The sequence below is a fragment of the Perca flavescens genome, chromosome 22, assembly GCF_004354835.1.
Source record: "Perca flavescens isolate YP-PL-M2 chromosome 22, PFLA_1.0, whole genome shotgun sequence".
NCBI lineage: Eukaryota > Metazoa > Chordata > Actinopteri > Perciformes > Percidae > Perca > Perca flavescens.
Genome location: NC_041352.1, coordinates 8,585,752 through 8,611,305, shown reverse-complemented (window position 1 = coordinate 8,611,305; position 25,554 = coordinate 8,585,752). Strand labels below are relative to the sequence as shown.

Below are 25,554 nucleotides of genomic sequence, written 5' to 3'. Positions count from 1 at the left end.
GGGAGGACCTAAGTCACACTGGACAACGCCCACGTTATAACAGATAAAATGCCATGCAGGTTTAATCATAATTCATTTGGAAAAAAAGATTAGCATTTTTGGAAGTCGGAATCCGTTTAAAAATAGCCTTTGCAATGTGGTAACTTAGAAGGCAATTGTATCTTGTGTGCTCTAATTAATTTGGCATGCAGTTAACAGAACAGTCATCATTTAGTTTAATGAAAATTTAACTCCTGGCTGTTTTAGAATAAGGAAATAACAAGAGTAAGAGGTGAACTAGAAGTGAGTCGTTTTTTCACTTCTTTATAGAGAATACAGATATAGCCCACAAACAAAACATGGCACATTAACAAATTCACTTCCAAACTAGAAACTTGCCTCGGGTCAAGCATAGAAATGACATAACCTAGTTTGCCGAGGGCAGATGCTGCGGATGATCAAAATGGAGGATTCTCGAAGTGCAGTAAGCAGCAGCTGCCGCAGACACAGTGAAACACATGCTTTTCCTTTTCCATGGGTAGTAAACCTACAGTAGTTTTATCTTCGCTGCAAAGATGAAATAAATCACCTGATTAATGCAACGTTATCACAACGTCTCCCAGCCCTTTTTAACTGCAGAGTTGCCAGAAAGCTGCTACCAGCCAGGCTAAAGCTAATATAGTTAGCCTAAAGAAACAAGGCGTTTGTCTCAACTAATGTTACCGTTCAGAGCTGCAACACTGAAAACGTAACACTAATCTACAACAGCAGTCTGTGTCTGATATAACGTCATTTACACTGATTTAGATATGCTTTGATAGACAGTTTGTTGCTAGCGTGTGACATGCAGGTCTGCATGCACAGCCAACCACCAATCACAATCAATGTTGATCAATTTATCAAACAACCAAAGCAGGCCCTACTAGTCAACCACAACCTTTAATTTAGAGGAAGTAACATGCATGCATTATTAATATCATTCACTTTGGCCTGGATTAATAGTAATATATGAATACAATGGTGTCATGTCAGTCAACCAATGTATTTCTACCTAATTTCGCTCTCCAAAATCACTTCAGAAGAGTAGTCACAGTGCTTACTTGCGTTGGTGTTGGTAAAGCATTAAAGTTCAACGAAGAATGCACTCCCCTACAAAATCACCCCAGTAGTTGAGAATAGATTAATTATTTCCAAATATTTATGTCAGCTTTTTTTTCTTTTTTCATATCACAATATATATCGCAGGAAAAAAAATATTGCAATGTCAGTTTTTTCCAATATAGTGCAGCCCTATCGGACACACAAAAGAAATCATACCATATATTTAATAGACTGTCCATCCCCCTCTTGTGAAAAGCTGAAGCGACGAGCAACTCTGATTATTGTGTTTACCATATTTCATATCACACAACATATGCACTCTCTCACCAGCAAATAAATAAATAAATAAATAAAAAATGAGGTGATGACAGTGATGATGTCATCACCGTGGTAGTGTCACGTCACCGCCGGTATTGCGGTATTAAGTGCCTGCCTTTTTCTAACAGTTTCTAATGACAGTTTCTCACATGGTTCTGTGTTAACAAATCATCTGGCGCATTAAGTTAGCACAACTGAGCTATTAATTCATTTATTTCTGCTCCATATAACTGCAGAATGTAGACATCATTACCTTAAAAGGTGAGACAAAATGCAACATCATGTCCAGAGGTGACATACACCACTGCTCAACGATTAGGCCCTGTAAAGCTCTTCAGGTTTGGCCATGCAAAGTGGGTTTTCATTTACAAAATAGGGTGCAATCGTTCACAGACTGATCAAAAAACGACATCCCAAGGTTACCTGACCTGTCACTGTAAGCAAACATAACAAGCAATCCTCTTTCAGCAGCCGTCCCTTTACTTATGCCTGTTTTTCTGTTTACACTTGTACGCTATATGGCAATCACAGCTGCTCACAGCTGTCTCTTGTCTCCTGCTCATTAAACAGCTTTCTTTCAGTTAGCTAATGGACAAGGTGGATGTTTAAAACTAATCCTACATCCAGAAAAGGTAATTTACATAATGCAAAGGATGGGGTGGGGAGGGGGGCAATGCTATCTACCTAGCTGTGGAAGATTTGTTTCTGTTGTTGTCTGAAATGGCATACCACATTTTTATTCATGCATTTCATTTTGTCAGGGGAACTGGAAACTGAATTACTCCTAGGTGTGGATGTGAGTGTGAATGTTCGTGTTAGACATGTGATGAACTGCTGACCTGTCCAGGGTGTTTCCTTTCTTCCACCCAGTTCCCCACTGGGGTAGGCTGACCCTAAAAAAAGAAAAAGTGTGTGTTAAAAAATGGAGGGATGTACTGGAAACGCTGTATGGACGACGAGCATCCAAAAAATATTGTATCTGTACTTGAAGAATTTTGAAGAATTTATTGAAGGATAGCCCCTTTAGATGAACCATCTCGTTTTTAAGGGGGTCCAACATAGAACGAACTATACAAAAGACAAAATTACATACAACCCAACTCTCAAACTGAGAAAAAAAGTGAATACCACAAATATATATATATTTTTAAAGTAAACATAAATAATGATAATAATAAGTAAAATTACTAGTAGCAAAAATAACAATACAATTATGGGATATGATCATTTTAAGCATAATAATAATAATAATAAAGTTATAATGCTTGTAAAATGAAACTAAAATTACAATATATTCACAATTGGATGCTTTACAAAATTAAAAGCACTAGAAGAAAACACCATTAAAGATGTGAACATGATATTTTGAGAAGGGATAATAGTGAGTTCTTGAAGATATGTAGTGATTTAATATTTCTAATGTTGGCTGGGAGATTGTTCCAATCGGAAGGTGCTTTAAATTTAAAGGCACGTCTGCTAATTTCTTTATCGGTTCTAGGAATAATGAAATAATGTTGCTGAATATGTCTAAGAGGGTAAATGGATAAATATGGGGTTAGATATTGTTTTGTTAATATGGGGTTAGATATTGTTTTGTTAAATAGGAGCAATAGTTAAAGTTGATACATCTGAAAATACACAAGAGCCAGTGGTAATGACTTATAGCATTTGGGGATAACCAGTTCAAAGATGCGTACATGGAGCAATGATGAGTTTGGTACGGACACCTTAGGATGAATCTGCAGAGACTGTTGTAAATAAAATTGAGAGGTTGAAGATATGAATCAAATGTGTTTTGGTGAATAATGTCAATATAATTTAATACAGGCAATAACAACTTTAAAACTATTATTTTCCTCATATGAAAAGTTTCTTCTGTGTGGTTGTCTACTGCACTCTCCAGTTCACCTGCCTGCAATGTCTGAACTGTGGGAGTAAACATACAGCACATGCAAACTCCACACAGAATGGACAATGAAACCTTGAGGTAACTTTCGGATGTGATGTATTTGTAGTCAGCACAAAATTACACACCTTTTCAAATTAAATATCTCCAATGTGGAATTGCTGCCGTTTTGCATCCACTTATGTTTATTTTTATGTTCCATAAATGATGTGCCGCACACCAAAAAAAAAAAACTCAGTTCTGTACCAACTTAAAACGTTGTGGTATTTATTTAAACATTCTCTGCCAGTGGGAGAGCAAGCTATGTGTTTCATGCATGCTTTTTAATTCATTGGTGGCCAATTACAGGCAATCCAAGTTAGCCTGCAATTGCCCACCAATGAATTATACTGCTGTGCAGAAGAACTCTGATTTTTTTTTTAAATATACCCTAACCTCTAGTCTTGTCTTTAATAAAAAAGATTTTTAGATCAAAGGAATTGATTATTTTTAACAACGCATAAATGTTTGCAATTTAACATATAAAATGTATGTAGTGTGTTTTTTGTTATTTTCTGTTTTTAATTCAATCAGCTGAAAGAACATGAACAAACAAAAGAACCAACAAGGAGCAAAGATGCACAAGTTGTTAGAGAATAATAATTTGTAGATGTCTCAAATGTATAACCACACAGCATTTGAGATCACTTTATCATTTTGTGTTAGTGTATATAACATGTACAGCCACACAAAAAGCCCATCCTTTTAATGCTCACACAAATCGTACTCTGGCTACATTCCAACATACTGTACATTCTGCTGTTGTCAGTGACTGTCTATAGGAGCAGATCTTTAAGCTGTGAGCATGCGAAGAATGAGGTTGGGAAGGATCCATAGTCTCCATTAGGAGTAATTTCTTGTCTGATCATTTGCTGAGTAAACATACAATCCTTCCAACTACCCCATTATGAACAAAGACAATGCCAAACTGTGTAAAATCAATTCATCAAAATAGGTTAATGTAAAGCAAGTTAGTTTTGCTGGCAACAAATATGCATAGTATGGCTTTTATTATTAAAAATGCTTAGCAATATTCCTAGTAATACTATTCAATTTTGAATGTAAGATATTCACAATGACGGAGGGACATACAGGAAGCCAGTTTGTTACTGTAATCTGGGTACATCGAGGTCATCAAGTTAATAAAAAAACAGCATAGTGCATAGCTTCATCACACCATCTAAAAAACACATAGGTTTGAATATAGTCAAATATCTATTTTTGCACATTATGTCCATAAGATGGCAAACCAATTCAACAGGAGAATCTCTCTCTCTCTCTCTCGATCGTACAGAAGGCGGGACATGAGTCGAATTACACCACGATCACGTATCCATTTTTTGATTTTGTCATAAACAGCAGTCTCTTGGCGTTTCTTGAAGTTTTCTGACGATTTTCCAGATTGTCTTCTCGTCGTCATTTTCTTCATGAACAGCAAAAGATTTGGGGCTTTGCTTGAAAAATGGCAGGCTTAAGTCCCATAAGACTACCCCTGGTGATGCCTATGGTTTTAGGTAGAGATGGCCCGATACCATTTTTTGCTTCCCGATACCGATTCTGATACCTGAACTTGCGTATTGCCCGATACCGAGTAACGATCCGATACCAGTGTGTCATATATTTTATTATGTTTTAACAGCTGTATACTACTACCCCTGTATGAATGTGATATTATTTCTATCTTTGTGAAACATGAACAAACACAAACAATGATACCAGTACTTCCCGATTCCGGTATCGGACCATCTCTAGTTTTAGGTACATGATAGGGGTGGAACGGTACATGTATTAGTATTGAACCGAAACCGTACGAGCGTCTCGGTTCGGTACATGAATTTACACGGAGAATACACGGTATAAAAATATATAAAACTTGCGTGCAAATTAATTCATGTAATGTGGAACTACTGTTAGATACGCGTTTCTTTAGGGACACCTAATCTGTAATCCGCCTACATGTTGACAGTCCAGTGAGTGAGTCAGAGCTAGCAGCACTAAGGACGAGTAGCCTAGCCTAGCCTATGGTGAGTGGGGCCTCTTTAAGTTTCCCAGACAGTTACAGTAGTACAGGCGAGAGGGTGGTGGATAAGACGAGGACTGTGTGTCGCCGTTGTTCAGCAGTTGTCGGGTATGTGAGTGGAAATACATCTAACATGCTACCGCATATCCGACACATCACCCAGATGTGCCAATCACTGGAACGAGACAAAAAAATAAAAATAAAAAAAATATAAAAAAAATCACTGAAGCAATCGGAATTTACATTTTCAATGCGCCCATATTTACTCGTAGAGGAACCTGGCTTCAAGTATTTGCTGCATGTACTCAAACCTCATTATGACATGCCATCCCGTCCACACGAGGCAAACTGTCCCTTCCCTATACAACAAAACACGGACGTTGATGGAGCATGAGTTGTCAGCTGCACCCTCCGTTTCACTAACGACTGATGGTTGGACTTCGTGTGCTACGGAAAGCTATCTCACGGTGACTGCTCATTTTATTGACTGAGTGGGAAACGAAAGCGGCAGTTCTACAAACGCAGCCCCTGTATGAGCAGCACACAAGCACTCACCTGGCTGAGAAGCTACAGGAGGTTGTGGCAGAGTGGAAACTAGAATATATACCTGTCGCACTTAATAGTAAATACTTTCTTTAATCTTTTGTGGGGGAAGGTCTCGCCTTAAGTCAAATTTTTGTTTTGTTATTATCCTATGTAATTTGCACTTCCATAAATAAGAGATGCTGTTTTTTCAGTTTTATAGCTGACTGTCTTATTTTGTTTAAGGGGTGATAGAATGATTATATAGGGTATTTTACACTGTTCCTTAAGGTCTCCTAACAGGGTATGTAACATTGGTTGGGCTGAAAATTGCCCAAATGCTATTTTATCAGGCCCTTAACTACCCTGTGAATATGGCTCTATTTGGAACAAGAGCCTTTCTTCCAAATATGGTATGAACATGAATATTTAGATGAGCTGTGCACTGATTGGTTTGAGCGAACCACATAAAAACATATTGGAGACAAGACAGCAGGTCTCACATTTCAGACACTGCAAAGTTATACATTGTTTATCGGGCTATTTCGTTATTAAATTCACTTCTGAGACTTTTTTAAGCGAGAAATCAACTATATAAAGCTCAAATATGGGCCGTTTTAAGAAAACTGATGGCTAATTGCAAATTGTGTCCAACTGTGTATTACATTGTATTTATGGTATTGTATTAGGCGGGTATGAGCACTGTAATTTCCATTTTTATGGATGAAATAAACTTGACTTTGACTTACATAATAGTCTGGCTGGGATAAAGCATGTTCTTTAAATTCAAAATGATTTTCCACCAAATCCATTGGTGGAAGATTTGAGTGTGTGATGTTTCAACCATAACAGCAGTCTTTCTTGTTTCCTATGGTGTTGTTATGGCTTTTCCAGTACCTCTCAGCTGGCACACTGTGCAAAAAGTTTTGATGCAACATAATTCTTCAGCAAAAATAAAACATTTCATGTTTTGTTTATGCTGGTGGTAAATGGTCTCAGGAGCTGCATTAAGAATATCCTGTAACTGCTCAGGTCTAAATGGTATAGAACTGTGTGTAGACCAATGTTGCCTTCTGCTACATGGACAGTATACTTGTCTGCTAGTTGGAAAGAGTATAGCTCAGTGCACTGTGAGATTAAGAAAACCAAAATACAGTATGTGTTTTCTTCTATTCTATTTTTATACACGTTTAGTATTACATCTTTGAAAACTTCTATCCACAGATTGCACAAGTTCTTCCTTTAAACATGATCCTTATTATGATAGATATCAGTTCCTTATCTATCAGTTATTCATGTATTTTATTTTTGCAGAAAAATGTCCCCTGAGAATGATCATAAAACAAGTTACTCCGATTAGCAGAAATGTGTTGAGATACACAACTGACTGTCACTTGCTTTATATGAATACAGTAAGATTTTTATGAGCAAATGTTACACTTTATTTCTTTTTTTGTGTCACTTATTTGTTTGTCGTGACACAATCATAAGTCTCCAAGTTTCATCAGTCCAGGGGGACCTACAGTATTTTAACAACATCAAGTGTTTAGCAAAAATACTGTTGAACGGTACATAATTGGCAAATTATCATAACCTTATATCTGATCCTAAAATTTAAACACTGACTGTGTGTGTGTGTGTGTGTGTGTGTGTGTGTGTGTGTGTGTGTGTGTGTGTGTGTGTGTGTACACAGTTTTATTGAACTCACAACACTGATTTTCACCTGCAATGACACTGACTACTTATAAAACATAACAGGGTGTGAGTTATTAATATTTCCATACAATAAATTCAATTGACTCAAAAAGAGTTATGTACCAAACTGTAGAATGTTTAAAAAGGGTTTCCCCTCTTACAACACAGCTACACTATAAAGCTGTGGTTGGTTTCTACCATTAACGTCATAGCTGATTGGTTGCCAGCTATTTGGTCTAATGGGTGCATGACATGGTTTATTACCGTTAATTATAGTTAGATTATTGCCTGCCTCGGCTGTTCTGGAGAAAGCCAGGGGTGTGGACGAGTGCTGTCAGCTCTTTCTGCCCCAAGTCTTTGAATCGCAGCTTCATTGGTGGTTAAGTGTAACATATGGAATGCCTCTCCCCATCCATGTACTTCTCCCAGTAGAATAATCAAGTTACTCTCAAAAGCTCAAGACTGTGGCTGCCCATCTTCATAAATTGTGCAACCTGTTCATTGTCTCCGATAATACAGACTGATCTCATGAAGTGGCATATGTATGACACGCCAATTCGTATACCATTATAGGAGTTTTATCAAGACGCATACTCGCTTTTTAGCGTGTTTATCAACGCGGATAGCTCAAAATGCGTACAGATAATGCGCCACTTGGCTTAAGAAAGTGGGCGTGTATGTTTACGCGAAGTCATGATGTCATGTTGGATAATGATAGGCAGGGTTTTCATTGGCAACACACAGCAGCACGGATGCTTATGATAGCGTGACAAAAAGTAAAACAGTACTTTGATGCTCTGTAAAACAATAAGTATTAGAGGTAGGGTTGTGTACACTTTTTAGGGTACAACAGAATTACTCAACATAAATCAATCGGTGTTGCGCTCCTGCAAAATGCCGGCAGAGGCCTTGTACGTATTCAAGGTTGATTCTCCTCCTTGGGGACTATTAGTAACAACCTTTCAGAAGTACTGATTGGAATGAGAGGCGCTCTGCATATCAACAGGAGCATCCCCAGAGGTTGGCAGTCTGGTCGAAAAGGTGTCAAGAGGAGCTGACGAAGGGAGGTGGTGCGAAATGAATGAGAGGAGGGAAGACGCAAAAAGGGGAAAAAGACGGGAAAGCCACAGAGGAAAGGTGATTAAGATGCATTTAAGCTCAAATAAATTTACCAGGGGATTGGGGGGGAGGGGTGTATGTGAATGAGGGGCGGATGGGGAATGCAAGAATAAGAAGGAATCAGTTAATCAAGGTTTTTAACTGGATCTAACTAGGGCAGGATGATAAACCAAATGTATCAAATTACCAACATTATCAATCTCTAAATAATCTAAAACCATTCTTATTCAATGTGAGTAAACTAATGAAATCTCCCAAATTGCGATCCATAAGTCCAGAATCTATAACTGGTCATACTGTAATTAATTCTAATGAACAGTGTTAAAATGGTTAAAAGGTTCATGATAAGTGCAGCCTTTCACCATTTATACATTTTCTTTATCCAATACATCTGTATGCTTAATTTTAATGAAGTGGCTGATATTCTTTTAAATCGCTCCACCAACTGTAGCTGTTTGATCACTGTGTTCCTTCCTCTCTCCACTGCAGCACCTCAAACACAACACTGTGCCATGTTTTTTATAGTTCAGACAACAAGCTATTAGATGTCATAAGATACTGTATTTTAAGCTTTCTATGGCATTGAAACAAGGAATAACAAAGAACTGCGACACAGCCTTTAGCTCAGCACTCAAAAAAGAAAAAAAATATAGAGCTGTAACCTGATGAAGACATCCACAGCCAGAGACCGGCACTGCTGCGCTGTGTCACAGCAAACGGGTGAAATATCACCTCAGCAGGAGAAAAGTGAATCAAACAACACACACAGCAAACCTAAAGAAGAAAAAAGTTGGAGTGTATTGGTTCATCTATCAACACCATCTCTCTCTTTAAGGCAGAACTGGCAGCAAAACCATCATTCACATTCTTAAACAATAGTCTCTCCATCTTTGTCATCCGGTGGCGGCACAATGACTTTACTTCAAATGTCTAGATAGAGAAATCTGTGGAGAGTGCTGGATTTTAGGGTCAATCTTAGAAAATGGCAGGGCAAGTTGTCTTGGAGGTTTTACTTCAAGAGACCGGTCCCTCTGCCCCCTTGCTGTGTGATGTTAAATCCTGAGAACTGAGAAAAACTGTAACAGCAAACACAAAGAGAACGTCAACATATTGATGGTGCAGTGGCTCGCTATAAGGCATTGATTCCTAAAAGTGTGAAGACTTCTATGTGAAAAGAGCCTTCCATAAAAGTGCCATGAGTCATCCAGATTATCTCCTTGCTTTCTGTCTGTGCAAACACTTCTATATGTCTGTGGCAGAGTGGAGGGCACACAGAGGTACACAGGCTACAGCCAACTCCTTTATTATGTATTTAGAGAATACCCAGCTATTCCCACATACGGCCACCAACATAATTTCAACTGAGACAGAAAATATGTGAAAAACAGTATCCTGTCTCCCTCAGGAGTATTAACTTTTTTTGCATTCACCCTAAATAACTAAGTCTGAGGAAAGAGGACAGAGGAAAGACTAATTTTGTGGCTTCAGGCCCTGATCTGACTGTAAAGCAGATTTTCCATCTAAGTGGTACCGAGAGTGTGAGCCAAACTTTTGAAAAACGTTCTTGCAACAGACAACAACTGGTTCCAAACTTTGGAATTTAATCCCAATATTTACAGAGCATTGTATTGTAAAATGTGACCCAGGTCCTCCTGTTCTTTTGGCTTTTCATACTTTCAGAACACAGCTACAATAAGATTAAGTTACAGGTCATTTAGCTGACGCTTTTATCCAAAGCGACTTACAACCGGCATGTGTGTGTGGTAGAGCGAGTGAGAGAGTGATGGCGATTAGCTTCAGAGCGAGTAGCGACTCTATAGTCATAGTGAGAGAAACAAAGTTTCTCCCCCTTGCTTTCTGACCACGGTCTGAAATCTGTAGCAGGAAAAGTTAACCCTCTCCTTGATTTCATGTTGTTATTATGGAGAAGGAGAACCAGGAAATGCAACGTTACCAAGCTATGGCCGTGTGATGTGTGTCGCCATGTATCAGTGTAGCTTTAACCGCAAACTCCGCCGAAATGACCGGCAGCTAGCGGTGCGCTGTACCCGGCTCACAGTCACCTATTTTCGGGTAACTTAACTCTAAACTAGCGCTGACCTGACAGAGCACCACGACCGGCAGCTCGCGGTGTCAGCTGGGCTCTCCACAGAGGCTGGCTTGCTTGTTACATAAGTCGGTCCATGTGATCAGTAGACAACCAATCCTTACTACCGACTGCTTAGGTTTTGTGGATGAAACCTTGAAGCAGCTAAGGTTGCAAATCCTCCACAGGCACCAAGTTAAAAAGACCCACTGTTCTCCCTCAGGCCTATTGGACAATGCGAGGGGGGCGGATGACAGCCCACAATTAATTGACATGCCTCTGAGAGGTTGTTCTCTAATAACATATTGATCCACCAGGCCTGATATGCAAAGCATCTGCCAGTGAGTGTCGCTGGCGAGGTGAGACAAATACCCTCAGAATACCTTAAACCAAGCTGTGTTGATTAAAGAATGTATTAGAGCCCATGATCATATAGAACCAGCGTGTCAGGTATTCCACATCGAACCATGTCAGAACCTGTCCTCATTAGCAGATAACATATTCCACTAGTACGAAAAGCTGTGACAGATTCACATTAAACTTTCATAAATTACAAGAATTCAGTGACAGATTCCAGCTTTTTGTTTTTGAACTGTGCTCCAGTCTTAAGAGGATAAAATGTTAGCTTTGCTGCAAAAACTGTTACAAAAATCTTTCAAACTCTTCGAATCCGAAAGCTGCAGTAGTCAAAGTTTTAATGTGAAAACACAGACATTTAATCATCTTAAATCACAAGGTAAAAAAATATGTTGTTATTCTGTGTAAAAACTAATGTAGAAAGTTAAGTTAAGTACCGCTGCAGTGTGGAAGTTATTTGTGAAGGACATCATGTTTTATTCACTCTTTGTGTCGGTTAAGCTCTCTTGTGTGCTCTTCTTGCTGACAGAAGGTCCAGAAGAATCTACAGTGAAGCCAGTGATGAAATTGAACTCAGTAGTGATGGTAAAGTAAACAAAGTAACAGAAAATGGCTCATGTAGGAAGTACACAGAATTGTCCTTTAAATGGGGCTGATCTGACATTACAATGATGTTACAGATTAAAAATGTATGTTCTTACAATTAAAATAGAGATGCACCGATAGACCGGCTGGTGACCGGAATTGGCCGGTTTTCACGTGCTTGGCCATGACCGGCGACCGGCAGGTCTGACATATGCCGATTTCATGCCGGTCAATGCTACAATTAACTGACAACATAAGTTATACGAGTTACAGTTCTCAAGGACGCACGCACACACGGATGCGACAGCACAGTCTCGTTTTCCTTTCTCTCAACTTTTACGCCGTGTGTCGCGCATACCTGCTCACGGTGTGACGCGCGTGTCCGCGCTATTCTTGCACATGTAGGGAATTAACCTGCAACATGTCAGCTGTTTGGAAATTCTTCAGCGTGTGTGCAGGAGCTAAAAAGTTTGCAATATGCAACACCTGCAAGGAAAAAGTAGGGCGTGGAGGGATGACACCAAAAACCAAAATCACATTTTTTTAGTTGGATATTGGATGTGAAAAGAAGGAAATGGTTCTAACATTGCACTTTAGATGTGTGTGAATTTCCCACACCAGCAGTAATTTATATAGTTCTATTTTATAGTGATCTATTATCTGTTCTATTAAAGAAAAGATAGAAAATAAATATTTGTGTGTGCTGTAAAGTGAAAAAATGAAATCGGAATCGGCTAAAATCGGTATTGGCTGGCCTAACTCAAAGAAAATCGGAATCAGCCTAGAAAGTTGTAATCTGTGCATCTCTAAATTAAAATAAAATTGGCTTAACTAAAATAAATGTTGAAAAGGATCTTAATATAAAGTACATTTGTTTTGTTTTCTTGTGCTTGTTGTCTTCTTTTGGATGTAGCCCAATATTCCTTAGAGAGGACTGGCCAAAGGAATAAAAGTTTAAATACTGCAAGTGGTCCATGAAAACCGGTATTGACAGGGACATTCCTTAAAAGAGCAAGGTCTTCTGAAAAGGTCATTCAAGACACTCTTCTATAAATAAGACCTAGGTCGCTTTGTGTGAGGGCTCACTTAGGCAGAGAGATAGTTGTGGTAAACTCAGCTACAATGGAGTGCTCGACTTTACCTTCTCTAAACAGGCAGGACAACTCAAACTCCAACTATGTACAAATAAGCGAGCACTTGACGGTAAACAAGCAGTTTTATCATACAGTGCATTTACATGCAGTTGGCTAAACTAATTGTTGTTTACCCATCATTCTTACCATTCTTACCATTCTTCCCCGCTCATGTATACGGGGAGAACTGGCATACCCCGGTTACTGCTGTGCATGTAAAGGCACTGATTTACATGTTGATAGGTAACAAGAGCTGTTGATGTGCTGTCATATAGAGAGCTGTTTGAATACAATAAAGGGTGCATTACATGCTTCAGCCACTCCAAGCAGAGAGTACCGGTGCTTCACAGACTATGTGGAGAAAGTGCTGGGAAGTATCTGAAGACGATGCTGGGTGCGTCAAAATGATACCTACATGCCTACATTTAGTGACCAAAAATCTACATGAATTTGCTCCCTTCTGCAGCAGCTGTTTTCCATGCTTGGAGAGACTGAAGCGTGTTGTCTACAGCTGTCTGAGTATAATTTGTATTTAGGGAGATGATGGTGTAGAGGGAAACTATAATTTGAATTCCATTTTTTTCTGTAAATAAAATAACACTATCAGATGTATTAATACATCACTTAGGACTTCCTCTGAGACCCAGCCCCACATAGTGATGAATACAGCTCAGCAAAATAAACTAAATGAGAAAAAGTGCATGGTCAAAAGCGACAGAGATAAACAGCTTTAGAGATTTGAAATGACCTTTTATGAATTAAAATCAAAGCAAAACATCTATATACATTAACATCAATTTAGGACAGTAAAAACTTGTATAGAATCAAATGAGTGTGTGTGTGTGTGTGTGTGTGTGTGTGTGTGTGTGTGTGTGTGTGTGTGTGTGTGTGTGTGTGTGTGTGTGTGTGTGTGTGTGTGTGTGTGTGTGTGTGTGTGTCATCATGGCAAAATGAAAATGGTTTTGAGTACTTTGCTAGGGGTTTATATTTCTGTCTACAGCCAGATATTTTCACCTTGATAGCATCTCAACCGGAAGAACGAAGGCTTTACAGGTGGGTAGTTGAGATCAAAATGAAGGCAGAGTTCGAAGATGGATGTGGTCCGAGCAAGGGCACTGGAAGTAGTAGCACTTCGCCCCTGGCCCGGTTTGGCGTCACAGCTGGTGTGATCTGGCTGGTCTCTAGTTTGAAACTGGTACAGTATATAGACAAATAGCTAACTTACAGAGCACACAACACACGCTCTACTATTTTAATTATTGTAGTGTTCAGTGTTTCCTCTATGTAATTGCAAGCATCACGTGTCTTACAAATACATTCCAGGATATTGTGCCCTTTTTCTCACAGAAAGAGTTCTATTTCAGTCTTTGGACCAGAATAGAATCTGTTTTACTACCGTGAGTCCATTGAGACACAACTAATGAACAATTACAGATGCATACCACATTTTTGCAATGTGCATCTCATATTTTTACTCACTATGACCATTACTTAAATTACAACCACAGATACAAGCCTTCTTTCTGGCTTTATACTTGACATGAGCGTGTGAGTCCATATTCTAAATACATTCAACACAGTCTGAAACTTAGAAGCAAACACAAACTGGTGATATCAAGTAAACTCCTTTGCTTTTTCTTGGCCAAAATTAGGTTAGGATAACAGTAAAACTGTAACTTCACAAGCCTAAACTGAAGCAAATGAACTGTATCACTCACTGTATTATTTACAAAGAAAATATGGCTAGGCCGATTCACATATAATAAACATTGTACCAAAATATGAACAATAACGTTGCCGCCAGTGGGCTTAATTGCTAGGTAACCACCACTAAGAAAAACCTATGTATAAAGCGGAAACATTGGTGTTAGTTGTGATACAAGATAAAAACAATGAAAAATCACCAGGCGCTGACTGCTTCCCTTTGGCATCTATGTTAACCATAGACTGTATAGAAATATGATGTTAACCAATTGGGCTGTTCAGACCATAGCAAAATAATCTATTATCAACACTATCAATATATTATATATGATGTAAATGATCGGATTCTGAGATGATGAGTGAAATCGGACTCCTGCTACTTTGTGCTGCAACTCTGCTGCTGTAGTACAGAGTGGAGCAGACACATTAATGTGGGCGCTGATACGCAAACATTTACTAAATGGTGCGACGCCTGCGAGCTAGATCAGGCAGTCAACTTAAGCTGCATTGCTGCATACACATGTGACATGCTTCACTCTCCGTATTAGAGATGCACCGATTACAATTTTCTACTCCGATTCCGATTTCGCATTGAGTTTGACCTGCCGATACCGATTTTAGCCGATTCCGATTTCATTTTTTCTAACCACTTTATAGCACACACAAATATTTATTTTCTATCTTTTCTTTAATAGAACATTTAACAATTAGCATTTACATATCTAACATTTTTTGAACAGATAATTGATCGCTATAAAATAGAACTATATAAATTACTCCTGGTGTGGGAAATTCACACACATATAAAGTGCAGTGTTGTGGAAGAACCATTTCCTTCTTTTCACATCCAATATCCAACTAAAGAAATGTGATATATTTAGCACAGCAGTGAGCCGCTACTACATGCATATAGTGGAAACCCTGCGTGTGCACGTGTGGTGCTGATGTTGCGTGATGTTAGTCATGCGGCGTCCGAGTGCATTTGACCGGCATAAAATCGGCATGTCAGACTGACCGGCCGGTCGCCGGTCATGGCCGATCACGTGAAAATTGACCAATTCCGGTCACCAGCCGGTCAATCGGTGCATCTCTACTCCATAACATTTACCAAACACTCAATTTGGCAGTCTATTTAAGCTGCACAATTTCCCCATCTCTGCCTTGTCAGTGCTGCTGCCACCCTGCACCTGTATTGCTGCCTGCTTTCAGCCCCACCACCACCCCAGCATCCACCCGCAGGCTACGGCCAGGGGGGAAGCTCCTTTATCATCACGCCCCAATATCTCATGTAAACTCAATCTATGATGAGGTCGCAGTCTGGCCACCAAACACAATATTCTGCTGTTATAATAAACGTGAGTTATCTGACTGAACTGGGTTTTATCTCCAAAAAAGCAAAACGACGGTGGGCAAGAAATGGTATATGCCCAAACACCGTGTAACACCAGTAACACTTACTTCTGCAGCAAGCCTAATTCCTACAACATCACTATAGTATAACATTTGAAATCACAGAAATGTTGAGAGTTTAGAACAGCAAATCTATCTTAGAAATGGGTATACAGTGGGTAAATGTGACTGTTACATATCAAGCATTGCACTAAAAAGAAAAAGCAAAGCACCATTTTTAAAACCTTGCTCTCTTATTTGATGTGTATTTCACAGACAGCACCCCGGTATGCCAAATCAATACTTAATTTTACCAATAACAAATAACAAACAATATATTTAAACAATTATTTATAAAAAATAATAATAATAATAATAAATTAGTTAAAACAGGCAGTAAAAATTTCCAGATTGTTTGACAATTGTTTTCTCACAGAACATCCCCGTGGAATACTAGGATGGATATAATTATCACGAATCATTGTAACTTATTTGCTTGTAACTTGGTAAGTGTTAAGTGGTTAAGCTAATTTAATAGTTTTCACAGATTTGTCCATCTTCTTGTAAAATTGGTTGGAATTGATTTGTCCATTAAGCTTTGCTAACTACACTAAATTACCCATAATTCAAATGGTCATGTTTCAAGTTCTTGGTTTCTATGGCTTTCATGACAAGAAAGAGCAAGCAGCCAATCTGCTGTTCCTGGCTGGGATACAAAGCCCACTAATTAAAAGTCTGTCCAGTCTGTAGTCCTCCCTTTGCAGACAACTCTTATTGGATAGGATAGCTCATAGCCCTCTGTTTTGCATTTTGATGTCTTCATCATTGTAATTGCTGGTTAAGTCGCCCTGCATTATTGATGAGCCCATACGGTAAAAACAAACCAAACAATATGCATGCTAAACAAATGCCCTCCAGTGCACAATCCTCACACGGGCCTTCACAGTCTAATAATTCTTACTTGTAGTGTCTTAGAGTTATGCACACAAGCAATTGCCTTCGGGTGTTTCATAGTGTCTGACTGGAAAAATGCCTGAAGGAGGGTACATGGAGGCAATTATTCACTGTGTCTACAATTGTGTTCCATGCTCCCTTTGGTGCTATATCCAAAATGGCACCTGCTGTACATAATGTATTTATCTATGAAGTAAATATATCTGAAAAACAAATGAACAGGCTGATATCTCAGCAACCATCATCAACCAACCAATGTTGGGAGGGTTTTCCTGACCTACAGCCCTTTTTCATAAAACAATATTTCATCTTAAGGTTTAATGTACCTAAAAGCAGATAAGTAACACAGCCTTAATGAAATGCTAACCTAAATGAATTCCATTAGTCTGGGTTTCAGAATAGAATTTTAGTATCTGTGATGGTCTAAATGCTGTTTCAGAAGCCTTCTCACCCTTACAAGAATAATATTCTGGGCGACACACTTATTATATACGCAAACACTGACGTGGACCACAACTACTGCAGCAAACTGACACTCTATTTGTGTAAGCGTTGCAATGGATTTGAAACCCCGATGTAAGTTACTTGTCATGCATCCTGTTGGGCTCTGTCTGCCAAGTCAAATTTTTAAATAAAGTGACAGCACAGTTCAGCAAACGGCATGAGCAACTCTTATTTACGCGGAACAGTGGATTAGAGCTGATTGATAATTGTTTATGCCCTTGGCAGTGGTGAATATGTGTATTTCAGGAAAATTCACCAAAGCCAGGGCTACAAAGAGAAGGAGGAGTGCTAGCTAGCGTGCAGAAGTGGGTGGTAAGTTTAGAGATGCATGTGATACAGTCTGTTTGGTAAACACAGTGAGCTTCCTCCTCCCATTCTCCGCTCTACAGAGACATCAAGCATGGGCTGAAGTGTGATAGCACTGACACATAGAAGTCTCAGTTATATCAAACACAACAACATGCCGCTAGTCTTTTTCATCGGAGAGAATATTGGTTACTACCAACTAAAAGAAGGGCCCCAAACCACTTAATATGCAACTCCACAGTATAGCCTACTACTGACTTACAGGCTAGGCTACTTCTACATCAGAGGAAGACATTGTACTACTATATTTACCTGACAGAGAACACTGCAGATTCAGAATGTAATCACAAAATATCACAATGACAACATGGATTAATCAGACATTAGACACACCTGGCCCGTTATGAGAGCTAATCAGCACCTATCTGCGTTAATCAACCACCAGAACCGGACTGTTTGTGTGACTGTTTGTGTGTGCGCAGAGAGAGGGGTGGTGTGATCTAGTGTCGTATAATTGTTAACAAATTTAACACTTCAGCAGAGGTGCTCATTTCCATACAGGTTTAGTGGCAGTAGGGTATTTGATTCGCGGGGTATTTTGGCAACGGTAATGTTATTAGTGTTGTAAGTTAGCAGTAGAATTAATTAACCCGACCCAGGGTGAGTCTGATGAAAAGTGCTGTGTCTGCCCGGTTCAGCACTGAGATTTTCTCGCATTGAACAGCGCTGTGAAGGAATAATCTCCGAGATTAAGTTATGTCCTGCCTCTGTTTAGAAGTTGTGAATGTAGGCTACAGCTCACAGCAGCTTAATTTGATATAGTGTCTGGCTTTTGTTTGATATTTAATGTTGGCAAATGGCTTTTTGAGTTTACTGTTAGCGAAATAATAGACACTGAAAAGCCAGTTTTACGTAGCGCCTTTTTTTCTCCAACCTTATTCCACACAACAGTTGCAATGTTCCTTTCAGCTGTCCGCTCGTGCTCCAGATAAATGAAGAAAATTAGTTTGGTATATCCAGCAATCATGTAACGTTGGATGTAACGTTGGACAATGTAGCCACTCTATAGCTATGGCCAAGTCATGTACTCAATGTGGTAACCAATTAGCCTATTTTTTCTATTCCTGTTGTTCATGTACTGTGGTGAATACAGACTGTAACATGCTTTCCATGTCTTTGTATTGCTGACAGTACATTTCTTGTTGTTATTGTTAACATAAAGCACTTCTGACAAGAATTGTGGCTTTACTGACATCGACTGTAGTTTAATAAAAATGCTAGCCCCCAGGGGCATATTTAAATGCTAAGCCCCTGTAGGAGGGTCCAGGGACACCCTAACACAGAAGAACATGTACTGAAATGTATAAGTTTGATTTATCAACAATAAAATGGAGCCTTACAGCCACTTCACACGTTATACTACCATTTCTATGTATTTCTGTTGACAAAACAGCAAACAAAGGGTTTTTAAAATGTACAAGGAAAGCTAATTAACAAAAGTGCATGTGTTAATCTATTTTCTGTTACAAATTAAGAGAAGTAACATATTGGGAAATTGTAATGAAATATTTACACAAATAAACAACACAACACGTAATAACACGTGTAATACATTAGCCTCTTTATAAATACTCTATTCCAGTCATGCTGTGGCACCTGTCTGCACAATGTTGTACACGGTCTGATATCAGTTATTGAAAAAGGATAACTTCCAGTTGTGAAGTAACTGTATCTGCTTTTCTATCAATAGCATGGTTTCAGACCAACCTCAAAGGTCATGAGTTGACTCCAAACGTCTCGGTCCCGGTAGGCTTTACCCATAGCTTTAGACTATGCCTCTAGGAAACTGTATACTGAGCCCCAGCACTGATCAATGCCTTTTCAGCATGCCCCCACCCAGCACAGGAAACCACATGTGGGCGTCCAACTGCCTGCCCCTAATCCATATCTCTCTGTTTATGTATTTACAGCAAATGAAACATTCAGACGGAAAGGACGCTGACATCGATTGGCTTGTGGGTACACTTGAGTGACATTTCATAAATCGAGTTGCCTCGTGAAATAGTAATGAGCCAATGGCGATTAGCATTTAACTTTAATATGGTATGATTGATTAGATTTTCAAATTTTACTTGGCCAAGGTTAAATATTGAAGACAAGCATATGAAAATCCCACAACGATACCTAAATTATTGGAGGTTGCCATTTAGGCTGTTTATTGGTCAATGAAAACCATGCTATAAACTGACTCGAGCCTCCCTGCTGATGGGTCATTGTAAATGTGAAATGTGTTGTAATGAAATGAGGTCTGTTTTCTTTGCGAGCTGCTGTGTCTTTTTGGTACTTGAGGTGGGAAACACAAACAACCTTGTGTGCTCCTTCTGAGTACATTCATTTAGGTAAATAAATATCTAGATATGAATACATTGGAGAATCAAAATACATTTGGAGAATAAGAAATATTTACTTTTCTAAAGAAAGCAATGTTATATGCATTTGTGGGTTCTTTGGTCATGTCAAGTCTGTGTTCATAATGCTTTGCCTAGGGTGCACATGTTGCTTTAAAAAACCAAGGACACATTGTAGGTAGCACACACTTAGTATTCCAGCCCTGCATGCAGAGAGAGATTGCACCTGTACAAGCTGTTAGGTGATGTCTGTGTCACTTGAATGACCAGCATCTGTAGCCAAGCATTTCCTTGAGCTACGGAATTGGTTGTCTCAGGAAAATCTGATTAGTCACCGCTGACAATGCGGAGACAAGGAAATTACTTTCTTGTGCATATCATTAAAGAAAAATCAATATGACGAATGTGGTGGGGGCCCAAGCTATTTATTGTGGCTGAACTAAGGACAAGGCAGGCTCACTTTGCATTGGCCTCTTGTTATTCCATTTAATTTGTTCTCAAGATGTAAAAAAACACACACCAAATGGTTCCGAGAGGGCTCGAGGCACATCCTGCCATTTTATTCCTTTACCATATGACTGTAAACATCACCAACTTCTTTCAATTCAACCTGCGACTTAATTACCTCAAAATAAATTGACTCATGAGGAAATGTAAGTGGTACTTCAAGGTGAGACCTCCTCACACGTCTCCTTAATGCTCTCCTTATCTGAAGGGATTTAAATTCAAGGGCCACAATGTTGCAAGACACACTAATCTATGGTTTTGTGGTGCTTCAAAAATTCTACGAGTCAAGTTATTGAGTACACTTCTCTTTTGCAAGTGAAACGATGTTGTGAATAAGGGCACATCAATTGGAAGGACGTGTTGGTAATTTGATGTTGAGAACCCTTTGAAGTAACTGTGTTTCAATACTGCAGCACTTAGATTAAAAACTATCTTCATCAAACTGCCATTTTCAGCTTGTTGCAGATGCTTACTACAACATTAAAATAACAAAAACATAGCATTTCATCTACATTATCTATATCCATCATAAGTTGTGTTACATGAAAGTGGCATTAAAGTGATTTTGGGATATTTTGCTGCCAATAAAATTTGCTGTTAATTAAAATTTTGGTTTGCACTCACCAACAACATGAGAAAACAAGGGATGGCACCATTATTATTCACCTATTGACATAAGATGATCTTAAAATAGAGCTGGTGAGTAGGATCCACATTGCTGGAATCTACATGATACTCCATACAGTATGTCCTGCCGCAACATTTTCCATCCAAGCCTTGTCGGTCTAGTATTAACCATTCTCCCAATAAGGGAGGATGGTGTTGAAATAGAGCTGGTGAGTGGGATTTAATATCCTTGAAAATGAATAGTTTGATGCATATGGTGTGTAAAACAAACACTCTGATCTGCGTCAGCAGCATCCTTGCCATGCTGTAGCCCAGACAGTCATCCCGCATGCTTCCCAAACAGGCTGTTCTTCATTCCCTCTGCACCCGGTGGAATACAGGCACACAGGCCGCAAAGCCACGTCATTCAGCTGACCTGCTGCTGTTCCTCCCTATGTTTATATCCACATATTTGTGCCTATATATTTATCTGCATTATGAGTTAAACTTGCAGCTTCCATTGACCACACTGACGTTGTCTAAGTGGCAAAGCATGTGGCTCCAGCATGATTACAATAGATCCATTTGAATTGTTTGTAATTTTACAGAATGTTTTTGACGTTGTGAGGTTCCCTGGTAGCTCACCTGGTAGAGCAGGTGCACACCATGTATCAAGGCTGAGTCCTTGCCGCAGAGGCCCGTGTTGGATTGCAGCTCAGGCCCTTTGCTGCATGTCATCCCCTCTCACTTCCCTGCCTGTTCTGTCTCTCTCCAAGCTGTCACTATCCAATAAAGCAGAAATGCAGAAAAGAATATCTTTAAAAAATGAAAAAAAATTATGTTTTTGACTTTGTTTTAAACAGTGTAGGACACATGAAATATTTTGGTTTCCACTTGAACTTAAAGGTACATGTAATATTTCTGCATTAAAATGTCTAAAAATGACTTTACCTATGTTATATATTTTGTTGAGTTGTCTACTCACACTATCCCAAATGTTTCCAACAATGTTTCAACCCAGACAAATCTGTTATTTTATTTTAATGACATGGGGCATTTCATTTTGTAGCCTGTCAGTGGCATTATATCGTTTTGTATTTATTTATTTTTTAATTTTGTAATGGCGTGTATACTATTGTCCTGAAATGAGTTTAGCTCGCCATTCTCATAGATGGCGCTGCGTCAAATTCACTCTTGTCATAATCAAAAGAAGAACGAGTGCAGCAGAAGTAGTTTAGTCAGCGCAAACAATGACAAACCTCACAGAAAGAATTATTCAACCTGCTCCATCCTCACTGAAGGCGAGAGTTTGGGCACATTTTGGCTTTTATAACCTTGAGGGGAAGACGGAACTGGATAGGCATCATGCTATATGCAGGCTTTGCAAAGTGAAAGTTAAATATTTTGGAAACACAAATTTGAGGACTCACACGGTGCGCCATCACCCAGAGATTAACATTAAAGACGTGGACAAACAACAACCTAAAGTACCTAACATGTCAGTCAACCAACACACTCTTTTTATTTAACGGTTTTATTTTATACTTGAAGCTGGCCAAAGCTTGGCACTTTGCAGTTTTTAGATGCAAAAGTTTTTATTTTTGTATTTAGACATATAAAGTAATATTAAACTACGTTTCTTTTCTTTTAAATTGTATGTCTACTGCAATCACATGGGAAAAGTAACTACATTTACATACTGTGAATTGTTTTTTTTAATCGAGAATTGTTTTTGAATCGAGAAATCGATTTTGAATCTAATCTTGAGCCTAAAAATCAATATTGAATCGAATCGTGACATTTTCTGAATCATGCATCCCCGACTAAGGATTTACACATTCGAATCAGAATTGACGAATCTTTCTATAGTCGACTGATAGTCGAATCATCTGTGTGTGTGTGTGTGTGTGTGTGTGTGTGTGTGTGTGTGTGTGTGTGTGTGTGTGTGTGTGTGTGTGTGTGTTGGGAGGGGCACGACAGTAGTCAGCAGGAGGCTAACATGTAAACCGCAGGCGCGTATGGACGTGTATTTCGCATGCATAACCGTCTCTATTTTGGGAAGTGTGTATCCTGGCTCAAGTGTGCGCATTAATTCTTTATAACCTTCACCGTCCACAACATTCACTGGCCTCATTGTGAAACAAAATAAACTCTTTTGTCCGGGATTTCTCTTTTCCTTTTCTCGGGCAATGGCGGTCTCAAATCTAGCTTTCTTTGAGTTAGTTTTGGCGCAGCTGTACTACTAATACTACTACTAGATGAACTGCTGTTTTCAGTCTGATACTGTGGGTGGATCTAGAAAAAAGACTAACATATTTTAAGTCCCAACATATGATATTGCTATTCGTAAATTAAAAATTTGGGACACAAATTTCTTAATGCCTGTCGGGCTCGGGCCAGGTTCGGTCACGGCTCTGTCGGATGCGGCCCGGGCTCGGACAGAAAAATTTGGCCCGATCCGGGCTTTAGTTGACAAGTAGCTCATGCTAATGCTTGGTGGGGGACATTATAAGGTTATAACAAGTTTCAACACGCCCATTAAGTTATTTTAAGTATAATTGTTTTGACCAAGGTAACGTTAAACAGCACTGGGCTATACCACAATTACGTTCGCCAGCTATATAGATAGACGACTAATCTAATGCTAATTTAGCCAGCTATCCCACCTTGGTTTTTCTGCCTCACTGCCGCCACTAAGAGACTTCAGTCGGAATGAGAGCAGACAACAGCACCGAAGACACAATACATCTACAGTTAGCCAGCAGCCTGCCATTATTATTAACTTAAGCAATCCTAACCCAGCCAGCACAAACTCCAGTGCCGGTAGATAACGATGCTAACGGCAATAACTGAAGGTTTTAATTATTCATAGGGGAAACACACTGTATTGCCCCAGGTGTCCGAGTCTGGCTGGCCGCGGTGTGAAATTCTCCCCCTTTTAGCGTTTAGCAGCCTTTTTTACAGTTAAGTTGACAGACAAATGGTTACTGTCCTGTGGCAACAACGGTTAAGTTTAGACACCAAAACAACAACGGCGAATTCCGGTAGCAACACTCGCCAGCCATCGGACGTAAAAGTTATCCCATGGATGTAACATTAGACATATTTTTGGCCGCCAAGTATCTCCAGGGCCAATACAAATCGAATCAAGAAAACGTAATTATGTGGAGGAAACTGCTGCTATTTTATTAGAATGACATGAATAACCTTTTCTAAACATTACTAAACGTAACGTGGATAAAACTGTAATGAATAAATCCATCTGTGAACAGATATATTTTATTCGGCAATTGAAAACTACAACTCCCTTAACCCCTCACCACTTCACAACATCATCAAAAGTCCGCTTTTACATCCATTGTTTTGATTGAGAGACCCCTAGCGGCAGAAAATTACATATTGTACGTTTAGTATATGAAATGTATCACCTGTGAGTGACCATTATAAATGTTTTTAGTGTTTTTGTTATTGGTGTGTACAATACAACAACTTTTATTTCATGAACAGAGGGAATTCTAGCTATAAATAGAAAATAGCTGCATGATTTCACACATTCTTGATTAATTTCATTCCATGGGGAAAATTATAAAATATAGACAGCGGCACCATACGCCATCTTGTATGATTAAGATGACATCATAGACAAGGCAGGGAAACTGTCAGAAAGAGGACCGACTATAATAGAGAGCTTGTTCTTGGAAAAGGGAAAGAGTTCATCCTAAAGATTAATTGGTTTGAGAGAAAGGTACCATGTTTCTGAGTTCGAGGTATGACATTTAGTGCCAACAAGGGAGTGAACTTCATTATTAAGATTTATGAAAATGATTCAGGTAGAAAATTCCATTCACCCTTCCTATTATTAATTCCATCTTAAAAAGCAAATTGAATTAAGTGGTGCATTATTCTCTCTAATTATGATGTCCATATTAGTTCTTTAGAAAAAGTGACTGATGCTGAGTAAAAGAGATGCAAAACATAAATGGAAAATGAATCAGCTTTGTACTGGTATCTCTTTTTTTGTTCGAGTAATACCACATAATTGAAGAAGGAAGCTCAGGCAGAGTTGTCTTCCTCAGCACAGTCTTCTTTGTTTCTGTAAAGCCAGCTCTGGCCATTAGTACACAGGGGAGATAAGGAGTTATTGAACCATTATTGATTGTGCACTAGGAAAGTCTAGTGATTTATATATATTGTCCTTTTCCAAGGTAAGCAACCAATAAGTATCAAAATGGCTGAATTCTATACTTCTGTTATTGTAATTATGACAGTTTATCATTTCCTTACTTTTGGAGATCGAATTTCAGCAGTGGGCCAAT

General features: G+C 39.0%; 1 protein-coding gene across 2 annotated transcripts in view; it reads right to left on the bottom strand.

The window, feature by feature from the left end:
* The window catches only part of ntng1a (netrin g1a), a 334,454-nt gene that overhangs the window by 272,554 nt on the left and 36,346 nt on the right, over window positions 1-25,554 (bottom strand). For both annotated transcript variants that reach the window (XM_028568877.1, XM_028568878.1), the window contains exons 5-6: window positions 21,884-22,020; window positions 2,238-2,291 (exon numbers count right to left, since the gene is read on the bottom strand). The gene's annotated coding sequence lies outside the window, so the exon portion shown is untranslated. The remainder of the gene's footprint in view (window positions 1-2,237; window positions 2,292-21,883; window positions 22,021-25,554) is intronic.